This window comes from Oryctolagus cuniculus, chromosome 1 (genome assembly GCF_964237555.1).
Source record: "Oryctolagus cuniculus chromosome 1, mOryCun1.1, whole genome shotgun sequence".
Lineage (NCBI taxonomy): Eukaryota > Metazoa > Chordata > Mammalia > Lagomorpha > Leporidae > Oryctolagus > Oryctolagus cuniculus.
This window is the reverse complement of record NC_091432.1, coordinates 140,824,083-140,839,839: the sequence shown is the minus strand read 5'-3', so window position 1 is coordinate 140,839,839 and position 15,757 is coordinate 140,824,083. Positions and strand designations below refer to the sequence as shown.

The window sequence follows — 15,757 nt, the reverse complement described above, 5'->3', positions numbered from 1 at the left end:
AGGAAAGAGGAAAGACCCTAGGCCTTCCAGGCAAAGTTCATTTGGGCCCTCATTTAGGTTCTCTGTGGTAGATGTCATCTTAGCATTCGCCACTGGGGACTCACAACTCAATATCACCCCTCCTGGACGCATATCCCAGAGATCCAGTACAGAGAGGCAGAGGCAGAGAGAGGGAGAAGACATCCACTGGTTCACTCCCCAAATGGCCGCAATGGCCAGAGCTGTGCCAATTCGGAGTCAAGAGCCAGGAGCTTCTTCCAGGTCTCCTACTGAAGGACCCCAAAAGCGGTGTCCTTTTGTGACGACCCCAGAAACACAGACTCCAGACCAGACGATGCAAAAGGCAGGAGGCAATTTTATTTCATTTGTGCAAATGGGCCCTCTACTGCTGCAAGCAGCGAGCAAGAGAGAGGAGCCCCGAACAATCATTTTACACAGTTTTTAAAGGGCAAAACCACAAAATTAACATACTATAGGGTGGCATAAGTTTATTGGGCAACTACAAGGGGAGGAGGTCGTCGAGGAGGGGGAGAAACGGGGGCTACGTGCCCTACGTGCCTCACGGTTTCTTTGTTAAGCTTGAACAAGCACAGGGGAGGGGGCTTATGTGCATACCAGGATGTTCTGTCGCCCTTATCTCTGGGTAGTAGCCCTTATCTCTGGGTAGTAGCTATCTGCTTTCTTGTGAACTTAGTTTACTCCCCATTTCCCAGGACTGTTTTATTAAGGCCATTTTTTTATGGCGGCTCTTGGCTCTCGGCCATTCCTTTCACTACGTGGGTGCAGGGGCTCAAGGACTTGGGCCATCTTCTACTGCTTTCCCAGGCCATAGCAGAGAGCTGGATCAGAAGTGGAGCAGCTAGGACTGGAACTGGCACCCATATAGGATGCCAGCACTGCAGGTGGTGGCTTTACCCACTTCGCCACAGCACTGGCCCCTTCTGTTCATTTCTTTTTTTTTTATGCAATAATGTCTTTTATTATGTATGTTTTTATTTTTCTCCAGTATTTCCTCAATCTGTATACATAGGCAAAAGTATGCTGTTTGACATTGGACTGCAAACTTTATCACTGCCTGGAAAAGGAACAATTGGCCCTAACACATGCTTAACCAGGGGGCCAGTTCATCTGCCGACCCCCAAGAACATGAAGATGAACATGATAGACAGACTGTCCGCCATCGGAGCCCTCATTCACCACCATTCGGTAACCCTTCTTTAGGCCCAGGTCAGCAGCACATTTCTTGCCAACAATCATTAAATGTCCAAGAAGACTTTCATCAGCATCCTGTGCTGCAGAAATCTGGAATATATGTTTCTCAGGTATCACCAGAAAATGTGTTGGTGCTTGAGGGGAAATGTCATGGAAAGCAAGACACTGGTCATCCTCGAAAATGATTTTGGCTGGGATTTCCTTGCGGATGATCTTCCCGAAGATCGTGTCGCCACCAGGCCGGACGACCTGAGCCTTGAAGATCTCATCTGCCATCTCAGGCTGCCTCCCGCGCACCGCGCACTGGCCACAGGAGAAGCGCAGAGGAGGGAGGAAGCTGCAGAGCTGGCAGAGGGTGGGAGTGCCTCCCTTCTGTTCATTTCTATTTGCTGTCTCCTTCAGCTGTTAAAACTGTAATCAGTGTATTGTAACATTTTTGTTAGACTCTTTATACGAGAGTATTCTTCAGCTTTTTATCACTCTATTGAAATATCTAGGCAACTAACTTTATAAAGTAAAAAGCTATAACTAGCTCACAGTTTTGGAGGCCCAAGTTCAAGACTGGGCAGCCCCCTTGGCTCAGCCTCTGTGAGGGCAAGGGTTGGCATTGGTGGAGCAGTGCAGAGGAAGGAGCCTCCACGGTGCTCTCGGGAGCAGAGGGAGTGGTAGACCCAAACGCAGGCTTTTTTAACTACCCCTCCCTGAGAACTACTCTAAGGGACAATGTCCTCAATGCCCTAGACCCCACCTCCTACATGTTCTGTTGTGGGGCACACAGATTAAAAACACAGCGATGCTTTGAGGTCAAATTAGGAGTCTTCATTAGCCAGCTGGCGACTGCCCTCTCACAGAGCGAGTCTGGAGAAGACGACCCCGAGTTGCAGTGCTGGGGGGTTTTTAAAGGCAAAAAAATTATGCGTGAGGGCTAGTGCAAGCAGAAAGCAGGCATACAGAAGCGAGAAGCAGTTAGCCAATCAGACAGTTTCTTTGTAACCTTATTGAAAAATGTAACAATTCAAGTACTCAGTTGTTCTTGGTCGGGGTCAAGCATGCTCTCACGGACCTTGGCACCCCCTGTGCTGTCCCCTGGCTGCAGCCGGGAGAAGACAGAGGAAACCACAGTCTGGTGGCCTTGGCCATTATCAAGCAAGCTGAGGTGCGGAAGCCAGAATGGGCCAGTTAAAAACATTTATTTTTATCAACAACAGGCCCTGCTTTTAAAACAACCAAGTTATAGTCTATAACCACCCAGGTGTGCTATACCATGTAGACAGTTTAAACTTTTGAGTCACCTGTCACAGTTCCATCTCCTCCCGATAGTGCCACTCTGGGAACCAAGTCTTTAACACATGGGCCTTTGGGTGGGGGATCGGAGGAGCATTTAACCTCCACACTAATAGACAAACTATAGCAAGTAGGAACACTTTTCACACAGGTCTACTGGATTGTAGGTTCAGATTTCCTGTTGGTCCAATTCAGAAGTCTTGGTTTATTTATTTTTTTCAGGAGTTGATAGTTTGATTTCTGGTCCTTTCTATTATTCTCCTTCTATGGAACATAACACCAGATCTGAGCAGTTTTATAAGCAAGTGAGTGACTTACCATAAAATGCCAGTTCCTTCAGGAAGTTCTAGCCCTAGGATACAGAGGGTCTTTGAGGAGAGGCATTGTGCCTCCTCTGTGGTCCTGTGGGGTAAACAAGTGGCTGACAGGTGGCTAGCCCTCCCGTAAAGTCTTACCTGCCAGCCAGAGACTTGGGAGAAGGGCCTGGGGTGGTCCTCAGCAATAAGGCTTACGTTTGAGGGAATGTCAAAAAGTTCATGGAAAAATGGAATTAAAAGATAAAGTTATTTTGGGGCAAGAAAATAAAATTCATGGGTAGTTTTTCAAAATGCACATTATCTATGAACTTTTTAAATAGATTCTTTTAATGTATGGATTTAGAAAGATTTTACAGGAATCAGTGTTGTGGTGTAGCAGGTAAAGCCACCGCCTGTAGTGCTGGCATCCCATATGAGCCCTGGCTGCTCCACTTCCGATCCACGTCCCTGCTAATGGCCTGGGGAAAGCAATCGAAGATGGCTCAAGTGCCCCTACACCCATGTGGGAGACCTGGATGAAGCTCCTGAGTCGGCTTTAACCCTGGCTGTTGTGGCCATCTGGGTAGTGAACCAGTGGATGGAAGACCTCTCTCTCTCTCTCTCTCTCTGTGTGTGTGTCTCTCCCTCTTTCCCTGTAACTCTGACTTTCAAAATAAATAAATGGGCCTTAAAATTTTTTTTTGCACCAAAATAAACTTGCTTTTAATTCCATTTTCTGTGAACTTTGTGAAGCACCCTCAGATATAAAATTGTCTCCTCTATCCCTTTCGATATATCAGTTGAGACACAACTTGATTTCTGGTTATGAGGCTCGTGTGTATATATATATATATATATAATCTATATTTCACATTTTAATTCCCAAGAGACAGAAGGCTACTGTTGCTTTGGGGCGGGAGCTGTGCTAATGCCTAAATGTGGCTGGGTCACTTCAGACACAATCAATCTGCAGAGCAGCTTTGCTGTCAGAAGATGAACTCGATTGAACACAATTTCATTATTTTTACTGATTCAGTTAAGAGACTGTCCATGGAAAGTACATGAAACACTAAATTAAAATATATTTGGGCATCCCTAACTTAGAGCTGATAGCACAAGATTAAAGGTTTTTTTTTTTTTTTTTTTTTTTTTTTTTAGATTTACCCACACAGCTAGGACTGGGCCAGTCCAAACCAGGATACCAGGAACTCAGTCTGGGTCTCCTACATGGGTGGTAGAGACCCAAGTACTTGGATTGTCACGTGCTACCTCCCAGGGTTTGCATTGGCAGGAAGCTGGAGTCCAGAGCCTGAGCAAAGAATTGAACACAGGCACTCCAGTGTAGGAGCAGGTAGCTTAACCACTAGACTAAATACCCACTCCTAACATTCAATTAAAAAAAAAGTTTGAACTCTGCCACTGACTGGCATGGTTGATTAGTCAGAACTGTCGCTAGTGAAATTGTATTTCAGCAGGTATAATAGGACAGAAGAAATAAAGAACACTGCAGGTTAAGGTCAGTGATGAAAATTTAACTTAGCAGTGTCTCCTGGTTGTCATTCTGAGACAAAAAAACTATTGGTTTATTCACTATCATTTTGTTTCCTCAACACTGTGCTATGTAAATAGTCCTCCATATTGCACTGATATATTCACACACATATAAAGTCAGAGAATAGAAGTCGATGGTGGTTGCTATAGGAGAACTGAGTCTCAGAATCTTGGCAGAGGGATTATGGTTTGAACAGGATGGGAGAGAATAATGGAAGTTTAAGTGTATTTCTGTGATACTTCAAGACCTTAAATTCTAATATTATAAATTAGTTTAGAGCAACAGATGAGTTTTTTGACGCACAAAACCAGAAGAAGGACTAAACAACTCTGATGTAGGAGGATGATAGGAGACATGTGGTCTTGGTTAAAACTATAGTTAGATATTAACTGTTGTTATCTATTAGTATTTCCTCTGTCAGTAATTTTTCATCATTTTTTTCTTCACTTTTCCCCAGTGATTTAATTTTCTTTTATATGTTAAGATTTATTTATTTTATTTGAAACTAGGAGTTACACAGAGAGAGAAAGAGAGGCAGAGGCAGAGAGAGAGAGAGGTCTTTCATCCACTGGTTCACTCCCTAGTTGGCTGTAACAGCCAGAGTTGCACTGATCTGAAGCCAGGAGCCAGGAGCTTCCTCCTGGTCCCCCACACAGGTACAGGGGCCCAAGTCCTTGGGCCATCCTCCACTGCTTTTCCAGGCCATAGCAGAGAGCTGGATCGGAGGTGGAGCAGCTGGGACTCGAACCGGCACCCATATAGGAGCCAGCGCTGCAGGCAGCAGCTTTACCCGATATGCCACAGCACTGGCCCCCAAAATGATTTCATTTTCAAAATTCCCAGGAAAAAGTTACGATTGGTCACTGATGGAGAAGTAATCATATGTGGTCCATCTAGCTATAGACAGGGGATAAACTTAATTACATTTTCATCACTGGTGTTAACTCAGACCAATTGGAACCATTCTGGTCAGGCAGAGAATTGCCATCTCACAGTAAAAGAGTTTTGAGGCAATGTTCAGGTGATACGCAGGCACTAAGTTAGAAGGCAATGGAAAAATCATCACTGGAGACTCTGAAATGGAAGCAGGGCCAGGACTCAAACACAGAGGCAGAGTTAGACAGAGAGAAAGGTCTTCCTTTTTCCATTGGTTCACTCTGCCAGTGGCCACTACGGCTGCCACGTTACGGCCAGCGCACTGCACCAATCCGAAGCCAGGAGCCAGGTGCTTCTCCTGGTCTCCCATGCAGGTGCAGGGCCATCCTCCACTGCCCTCCTGGGCCACAGGAGAGAGCTGGACTGGAAGACGAGCAGCCAGGACAGAACCGGTGCACCAACTGGGACTAGAACCTTGGGTGCTGGCGCCGCAGGCGAAGGATTAGCCTAGTGAGCCGTGGCGCCGACCTCAAACCCAAACATTCTAATATGGGATGCAGGAAGTCGCAGAGTGGCATCTTAACTGCTATACCCAGATTATAGATTTTATTTTTTATTATAATTTTTTAATTTATTTGTTTGAGATAGAGTTATGGACAGAGAGAAATCTTCCCTCTGTTGGTTCACTCTGCAAATGGCTGCAACGTCCAGGGCTGGACCAGGCCAAAGCCAGGAGCCAGGAGCTTCTTCCCGGTCTCCCATGTATGTGGCAGGGGCCCAGGCACTCGGGCCATCTTCCACTGCTTTCCCTGGCCACAGCAGAGAGCTGGATCAGAAGAGGAGCAGTTGGGATATGAACTGGCTTCCATATGTGATGCCAGCACTGCAGGCAGAGGCTTTGCCTACTACCCCACAGGGCTGACCCCTAGATTATATATTTTAAAAATCAACTCCAGGGACCGGTGCTGCGGCCCTTGCCATGCTGGCATCCCATGTGGGTGCCAATTCCAGTCCTGGCTGCTCCACTTCTGATCCAGCTCCCTGCTATGGCCTGGGAAAGCAGTGGAAGATGGTCCAAGTCCTTGGGCCCCTGCACCTGCATGGGAGACCCAGAAGAAGCTCCTGGCTTGTGACTTCTGATTGGCGCAGCTTCGGCTGTTGCGGCCAAGTAGGAGTGAACCAGTGGATGAAAGACCTCCCTCTCTCCCTGCCTCTTCTCCCTCTGTGTAACTCTGCCTTTCCAATAAATAAATAAATCTTTAAAAAACAACTCCACTGAAGAGAGAAAACAAACACCAAAATTTTAGTGTTTGCACATCTGTTATGACTTTTGTTGCCTAACTCTTGGTGAAAATGTTTTACATGCATTTGCAAATGTTTAGGTCAAGTTGTCTGAAAGTCTGATGACCTTGTAGATCTTTTGTTTAGCTGTTATATCAATTACTGAGAAAAGGGTGTCGTAATAGTCAGGGTTCTTGAGAGAAACAGGAAGTACAGAGATTTATTTTAAGGAAGTGGTTCACGTGATTGTAGGAGTTGGCATGCTGAAATCTGTTGGGCTGGAAGTACATTCTACCAGGAGAGCTTGTTGCAGGCTTGGTTATGAAGGCAGTCTAAATTGAGTGAGGCCCACATAGGTGCTTTATTTAAAGTTCACTGATTCAAATGGTATCACACCTAAAAAAATACCTTCTCAGCAACATCTAGACTGGCGTTTTGACCAACGATTGGGCACTGTAGCCTAGTCAAGCTGACACATGAAGTTAACTACCAGTACATGCTCCATTCCAACTTAGTTTTTTTTTTTTTTTTTAAGATTTATTTATTTATTTGAAAGTCAGAGTCACACAGAGAGAGGAGAGGCAGAGAGACAGAGAGAGGTCTTCCATCCACTGGTTCACTCTCTAGTTGGCTGCAACGGCCGGAGCTGTGCTGATCCGAAGCCAGGAGCCAGGAACTTCCTCTGGGTCTCCCACACGGGTGCAGGGGTCCAAGGACTTGGGCCTTTTTGTATTGCTTTCCCAGGCTATAGCAGAGAGCCAGATTGGAAGTGGAGCAGCCGGGTCTCGAACCAGCACCCATATGGGATGCCGGTGCTTCAGGCCAGGCCATTAATCCACTGAGCCACAGCTCTGGCCCCTCCGTTCCTACTTGTTACCCATACATATCTCATTAAACCATATTTGATCTCCAAATAAAAATAATGTTGTTTGAGGGTATTTCAAAAAGTCTGTGGAGGGTTCAGCATTGTGGTACAGCAGCTAGAGCTGCCACCTGTGATACAGGTATTCCATATGGCAGCTCCACTTCCAATCCAGCTCTCTGCTATGGGCTGGGAAAGCAGTGGAAGATGGCCCAAGTGCTTGGGCCCCTGACCTATGTGGGAGACCCAGAAGAAGCTCCTGGATTCTGACTTCAGATCAGCCCAGTTCTGGATGTTGTGGCCATCTGGGGAGTGAACCAGTGGATGGAGGACCTCTCTCTCTCTTTCTCTCTGTAATTCTGTCTCTCAAATAAATCTACAACAGCAAACAAAAAAAAAAAAAAAAAAAAAAAGAAAAGAAAAAAGAAAAAAAGAAAAAGAAAAAGCATGCATATGAGGTGTCTTCAGAAAGTTCATAAAAATGCATATGATGAAAATAAGCATGGGTTTCAAATTTTTTTTGCAACATAAAATTTTTTAATTCTGTCTTCCACAACTTTTTGAAGTACCCTTATATTTTTGCCTTATGTGATGCAGCTATGCAGCCTACAACTGAAAATGTATGGACATCTTATCCCAAAGGGGATCAAATTCTTGGGTGATATTCACTCTTCTCCTTAATATGCTGTGACTTAAATACTATTCTGTAAAGTTGGCCCATCATGTTTTTCTTTTTAAAGGTTTATTTATTTATCTGAAAGAGTTACAGAGAGGCAGAGGCAGAAAGAGAGAGGTTTTCCATCCACTGGTTCACTCTCCAGATGGCCACAACGGCCAGAACTGCGCTGATCCGAAGGCAAGAGCCAGGAGACAGGAACCAGGAGTCAGAAGCTTCTTCCAGGTCTCCCACATGGGTGCAGGGACCCAAGGACTTGGGCCGTCTTCTACTGCTTTCCCAGGCCACAGCAGAGAGCTGGATCAGAAGTGGAGCAGCCGGGACTCGAACCAGCGCCCATGTAGGATGCTGGCACTGCAGGCGATGGCTTTACCTGCTCTACCACAGTGCCAGGCCTCCCATCCATGTTATATGATAAAGGATCAAAGAGAGAAGCACAAGCATATATCTATATTATATATATTTACAAGCTGTAATTGAATAATAAATAATAAGAATAAAAATAAAAAATTATAATGAAAAATATTCCTAGCAATTATAGTTTTTTTATTTTTCATAACTCATCACATGGTATTTATAACTGCCTTTTTATTTTTAAAGATTTATTTATTTATTTGAAAGGCAGAGTTACAGAGAGGCATAGAGAGAGAGAGAGAAAGGTCTTCCATCCACTGATTCAGTCCCGAAATGGCCGCAACAGCCGGAGCCAGGCTGATCCAAAGCAAGGAGCCAGGAGCTTCTTCCAGGTCTCCCTCATGAGTGCAGGGGCCCAAAGACTTGGGCCATCTTCTGCTTTCCCAGTCCATAGCAGAGAGCTGGATCAGAAGTGGAGCAGCCGGAACTCAAACCAGTGCCCATACGGGATGCCGGCGCTGCAGGCAGGGTTTTACCCGCTATGTCACAGCACCAGCCCCTGTACCTGCCTTCCTCCACTGTCCCATTCTGTGTTCCCTTTGCCTGCAGTGGTACCAGCTGGTTACCAGGTAGAATGACTCAAGCTTTCCTTCCTGAAGGGTCTGGGCCATTAGACGTCCTGCTTATGTTGTAGTTTGCCACTGACTTTATTCCCAGCACATACAAATACTAAGTGATGCCCTGTGGGAGGTCCTGTTTTCCCTGATCTTTCTACCACTGCTGTGGAGTAGCAGCCAAGCTTCCCGTTGGTCATCAGGGTCAGTCATCCCAACCAGCACAACTCCCATCTTGGTTGATTCAGAGACATGAGGAACCCAAAGGGTCAGTTTTTTTTTTTTTTTTTTTTGACAGGCAGAGTGGACAGTGAGAGAGAGAGACAGAGAGAAAGGTCTTCCTTTGCCGTTGGTTCACCCTCCAATGGCCACTCCGGCTGGCACGCCGGGGCCGGCGCACCGTGCTGATCCGAAGCCAGGAGCCAGGTGCTTCTCCTGGTCTCCCATGGGGTGCAGGGCCCAAGCACTTGGGCCATCCTCCACTGCACTCCCGAGCCATAGCAGAGAGCTGGCCTGGAAGGGGGGCAACCGGGACAGAATCCGGTGCCCCGACTGGGACTAGAACCCGGTGTGCCGGTGCCGCAAGCAGAGGATTAGCCTAGTGAGCCGCGGCGCCGGCCAAATGGTCAGTTTTAACTTTCAGTTCAACAGGTTCATTGCTATGATCTGTAGACCATAAATTAATATATGTAATTTATGTAGCACATAGATTAGTATACAACCACAGAGTATAAAGTTGCAGGGACAAAAACATTGCTTGTTGGATCACTACGGGTACTATTGAGGGTGTCATTCCACTCTCATCCCTTGCTTCTAGGATCTGCATATCCTGGTTATGAAAGCAACATCACCACGTGTTGGGTGCTAGCTCAGAGCATGCACAGCCTTCTGGAAAACCCTGCCTCAGCCCTGTGAGGTATTACTAACTAGCTAGTGTTGTTACTGAGTCTGCAAAAGTTGTCCAGCCATTCTATAAAGTCAGTTTGCTTCAGGATGGTGGGGAACATAGTAAGCATATGTCCATTTCCAAGTTCTCAAGTTCTTTGCTCAGAAGGAATGCTGTATGGTAGGTACTTTTTTTTTTAAAAGATTTATTTTATTTATTTGAAAGTCAGAGTTATACAGAGAAAGAAGGAGAGGCAGAGAGAGAGAGAGAGAGAGAGAGGGAGAAGTCTTCCGTCCACTGGTCCACTCCCCAATTGGCTGTCAATCTGAAGCCAGGAGCCAGGAATTTCCTCCGGGTCTTGCCATGCAGGTGCAGGGGCCCAAGGACTTGGGCCATCTTCCACTGCTTTCCCAGGCCACAGCAAGGAGCTGGATTGGAAGAGGAGCAGCAGGAACTAGAACCAGCACCCATATGGAATGCCGGCACTTCAGGCCAGGGCATTAACCTGCTGCCCCACAGTGCCAGCCCCAGCCTTTATTCCTTGACGGAAGTTTCCTAACATAACCTAGTAACCCAGCTGGATGACAGCTCACTCAGGGAATCACCCCATACCGGGGACTTAGTGTTGGGTTCAGCTGCTGGCAGCCTGGTTCAGCACAGGCTGCAGCCAAGTCTGGCTCGCTGAAGAGAATTCCACATTGCTGTGGCCCATGCATACATAACCTCTTTCCTTGTTAGCAGGCACACTTGTTTATTGATCTACTGGGCAATGTTTATGAATTTGTTTATGAATCTATTGGGCTGGGGAAGGAGGGTCAGAGTGGACCATCTGATCCATTTGAGTATTACAGTCCTCTGGTTGAGGTCATTCTTGGGTAAGCATTAACAGGGGATACAAATATCTTCACACGTTTAGTCCACCTATCTTTTTTTTTAATATTTACTTATTTATTTGAAAGGAAGAGTTACACACAGAGAGAAGGAGAGGCAGAGAGAGAGAGAGAGGTCTTCCATCTACTTGTTTATCCCCTAAATGGCTACAACGGCTGGAGCTGGGCTGATCTGAAGCCAGGGTTCAGGGGCTTCTTCTGGGTCTCTTACATGGGTGTAGGGGACCAAGCACTTGGGCCGTCTTTTACTACTTTCCCAGGCTCATTGGCAGGGAGCTGGATGGGAAGTGGAACAGCCGGGACTCCAACTGGTGCCTATATGTGATGCCAACACTGCAGAAAGTGGCTCAATTCATAGTGCCACAGTGCCGGCCCCTCCAGATCTTGTCCCCGTTACGTATTCCTTCCAAGTCCCTCAGCATCCAACTGCAGCACACACATTAGCATACAACTGCACGTCTCACCATTTATACCTCCCAAGGGAGATGTAGGAAGTGTTGCACTGCTTGAAGCTCAACTGACTGGGAGTATCTCCCTTAGCCTCTGTCTGCCAGGATTTCTCCTAACGGGGCTGTAGTGCCAATAGAGCCATCTGCACACCAGGCCCAAGTGTTGTCTTCCTTAGTCAACTGATCACAGGGAATTTCCTATGAGTTCACAGCTGTGCGCTGGGAGAAAGTAAGGTGGCAGGAGTGGAGCCTTTAGGCTACTTCCTCATGCAAGTTACTTGTGCCTTCAGGGCCAGCATGGGTCTCATATAGAGCACTTCCATTTGGTTATGCAGTGGTTCAGTGCATGCCGAATTTTGGGCTTGGCGGGTCAGACAACACCCAGTTCACGATGGGCAGCTTAGGTTGCATGGTAACTGGATGGCTCACTAAGACCCGGCAGCAAATGAAGAGCCGCTTCTCAACAGGAGAGTAGCACTCTGCATGCATGACTTTGTTTAAAACTCCCCAGGGCCTGCTGTATAGTTCACCCTCGTGGGCCTGCTGAAAGTCCCCCACAGCATCCCGATCTGGCTGTGCAACCTCAAGCAATGTTGGATCTACTGGGTCATACACCTGCAGGGGCTGAGCAGTCTGGACCTGTTGGTGAACAGTCTGGACCTGTTGCAAGACATTTTCTTGTTTTGGGCTCGACTCAAAACTGGCAACTTTATGGGACCTTGGTAAATGGGCTGGAGTAGCATGCGTAAATGAGGAACATACTATCTCCAAAGTCCAAAGAAGTCCAGAAGGTGCTGTCCCTCTTTTTTTGTTGTTGTTGTTGTACAAGGAGCTGGATGCAACAACCTATCCTATACCTTAGAAGGGCTAGGTCACCCGCTGGATCCCTAGACATTTCAGAGGTAGATGGTCCCTGAATTTTTGTCAGCTGTATTTCCTATCCTCTGATTTGCAAATGTCTCACCAATGTCTAGCATAGTTGCTCCATTTTGCACATGAGGTACAGTCAGAATCTAATGTAAAGGGCCAGTGTGATATAGAGGGAATGGCAACCAAGATCTCTTTGAGGGGCTGGTGTTGTGGTGTAGATGGTTAAGCCACTGAGGCTGGCATCCCAAATCTGAGCACTCGTTCAAGTCCCAGCTGCGCTGCTTCCAATCCAGCTGCCTGCTGATGCACCTGGGAAAGATGGCCCAAGTGCTTGGGCCTTTGGCACCCATGTGGGAGACCCAGATGGAGTTCCTGGCTCTTGGTTTCATCCTGACCCAAACCTGTTGTGGCCATTTGGATACTGAACCAGTGGATAGAAGATCTCTTTGTCTTTCTTTGTCAGTCTGCCTGTTAATTAAATAAAATAAATATTTTTAAAGATTTATTTTATTTATTTGAAAGAGTTACAGAGGCAAAGACTGGGGGGGGGGGGAGAAAGAGAGAGAGAGAGAAAGAGAGAGAGAGAGAGGTCTTCCATCTGTTGGTTCACTCCCCGAAAGGCTGCAACAGCCGGCCCACTGGTCCAGTTGGAAACCAGGAGCCAGGAGCTTCTTCTGGGTCTCCCACAAGGGTGCAGGGATCAAAGCACTTGAGCCATCTTCTACTGCTTCCCCAGGCCATAGCAGAGAGCTGGATTGGAGTGGAGCTCCCGGCGATGCGGACACTGCAGGCAGCAGCTTCCCTAGGTACACCACAGTGCTGCCCTCTCCCCGCCCCTTTAAAAAAAAAGATTCCTGTGAACCACATTGTGACATTGAGTGAACTGTCCCTGAGGTGGGACAGTAAAGGTGTATTGCTTCTTCTGTCTTTACTGACATGAAATTAGTCATAGGGGGACACTACACTGTCGTTGGAAAAATTAGTTTCTCACCCCACGCACAAGAATAAGCCTAATAAAGATGAGAACTAGAGTGTTAGGGAAAGAAGCCATGTACAATCTCTGTTCTGGCTGCTCCGCTCAAACTCTTAACTCTGTGGGCACAGTGCAATCTCCAGTTCTCCACTGGGCTCACAACTCGGCCCACCCCCAGCTCCCACCGCATATCTGTTCTGTTAGGCTCCTTGGTGTCATGCCCAGAGCACTGGTGCACGTGCAGCTTCCTGCTCAGGATACCACTGCAGTCTCCACGTGACCAGTATGCAGTTCCCTGGACTCCATCTCTGTTCTACTCCTTTTTCTCTTGTGACTTGTCTCATAAAACCCAGCCCACATCTGCTGGTGTTTCCTTTACCCAGCAAGATTTCTGCTCTACGTCTGGACTCTATTCTTGGTGCTAAGGTTTGGAAACAGTTCCCAGACAGTGAGATGGGCTGAATGTCAAGTTCACCAATGTCTCTTCTCCTAAGGATCCCCGCCTTGGGCCATCTGTTTTCCAAAGCCTGGAGACGGTTGCTTCATTCTTGTGTGTGAGTTCTTCATCTATTTATTGTTTTTGGAATAATAAGTCTAATACCTGTTCTCCTGTCTTGGCTGGAACCCCCTCCTACAGTTTTTGTTATAACACTTATGTGCCAAGGACGTCACATCACTATTCCTGACATGTAGAATTTCACGTAGTCAGATTGTGTCCTCATGGCTTCATTTCACTTGCTGCTTTATTCTCAATATTTTCTATGAGCTTTTAATTCAGTCTACAGACTTGACTGTATCTCATTTTTTGTCAAGAATATTTCCAGTATTCTACTGTACATCAAAACAGAAGCGATATAATTGTCTGCTAATGAGAGTAAAGTTGATTATTGGATTCAAAGGTCAGTCTGTGTCATCCCTTAAGAAGTTTCTCATCAGCCCTTGAATGTGTATTACCAAGATGTATTCATTCATTAGAGTGACAAAGTAGGAATTTTCTAATCATACTTTTTTTTTCTATTTTCTGCAAAGAAAGATTGGTTTACTAAATTTGTTTCTACATAGAAAAACTCAAACGATAAATGACAAAACACAAATGGAAAATTTATAAAACTCAGATCAGTGACAAAAGGATAATTTAAAAATTATCAAGATATAAAATAAAAAACACAGTAAAAAAAGATGTGCAAAAGATATGAGGTTACAGTTCATGGAAAAAGAAAAAGAAATAACTTATGTAAAGAAAAAACATTCATCCTTATTCATAGTAAGGGAAATTCAGATCAAAATCATGCCACATTTGACTATCAGAAGGACTAAAGCAAATAATTTGGTCATCCTGTGGTGGGTGCTTCATTTAGTAAAGATGCCACATGGGATGCCTCCATTGCATAGTAGAACGCCTGGGTTTAGGTCCTGGTTCTGCTCCTGATTCCAGCTTCCACTGATGTGCACCCTGGGAGGCAGCAGGTGATGGCTCAAGTAGCTGAGTCTGCCACTCCTGTGGGAGATCCAGAAAGAATTCCTGACCCTCGCTTTGGCCTGGCCCAGCCCTAGTCACTGTAGGTATTTGGCAAGTGATTTAGTGGATGAGGGCTCTCTGTTCTCTCTCTCTCTCTCTCCCCTCTACCCCCTACTCAAGTAAAATAAATAAAAATAGGGGCTGGTGCTGTAAAGCAGCAGGTTAAACTGCCACCTGCGATGCCAGCATCCCATATGGGTGCTGGTTTGTGTCCTGGCTGCTCTACCTCTGACTCAGCTCCTTGCTAATGGCCTAGGAAAGCAGTGGAGGACAGCCAGAGTGCTTGCGACCCTGCCACCCATGTGGGAGACTCAGAAGCAGCTCCTGGCTCCTGGCTTTGGCCTGGCCCAGCTCTGGCTGTTGTGACCATTACGGGGGTGAACTAGCAGACAGATTTCTTTCTCTGTCTCTCCCTCTCTGTAACTCTGCGTTTTCAAATAAATAAACTCATCTTTAATAAATAAATAAAAATAAACATGTTTGGTAGTCCATTTCTGTTGGTGAAATTGGGGGAAAGGCAATTTCATACATTTCCTTGAGAATAGTAACTTTTGGGGCTGGTGCTATGGCATAGTGGGAACAGCTGCCAACTGTGACTTTCCCAGGCCATACAGGGAGCCGCATCAGAGGAGGAGCAGCCAGGACTCGAACCAGCGCCCTTATGGGATGCCGGCACTGCAGGTGGCGGCTTAACCCACTATGCCACAGTGCCCACCCTTCACTGCAGTTTAGCTGTTGGGTCTCCTAAAAGGCCAGGAGAGAATAGAACTAAGAACTAAGGTTCATAGGAGTGGTGGTAAGAAAGAGAACCTGGAATGTCTAAAGACAACTAAGGTTGTGAGACAGAATTTTACCTGCATTGGAGGAGATTCCTGATGGCTGTTTGCTCCTGTTTCATAAAAAAACAGAAAGTGAATAATGTCTTGGGATGAAATAACACATGCTAACACAAAGTGAATAGAATTTTGTAAGGATAGATTTGGCAATTGAAAAGTCTCCTTACTAAATCAGTAACGATGTATGGAGTAGTTGATAATAGATTTGTAATTACTATTGAATCTCAGAAAGATATTTGCCCTTAACGAAATACACAGCCCGTGAATGCTGTGGCCACGGCTGCAAATAACAGGATAATCCCAATGTTCCAGGTTTCTAGAAAGCTA

General features: G+C 46.2%; 1 pseudogene; it reads right to left on the bottom strand.

Annotated features, from left to right (window-relative positions):
- Positions 1-948: 948 nt before the first annotated feature.
- On the bottom strand, positions 949-1,572 carry LOC100343529 (adenosine 5'-monophosphoramidase HINT1 pseudogene; annotated as a pseudogene).
- Positions 1,573-15,757: the final 14,185 nt, after the last annotated feature.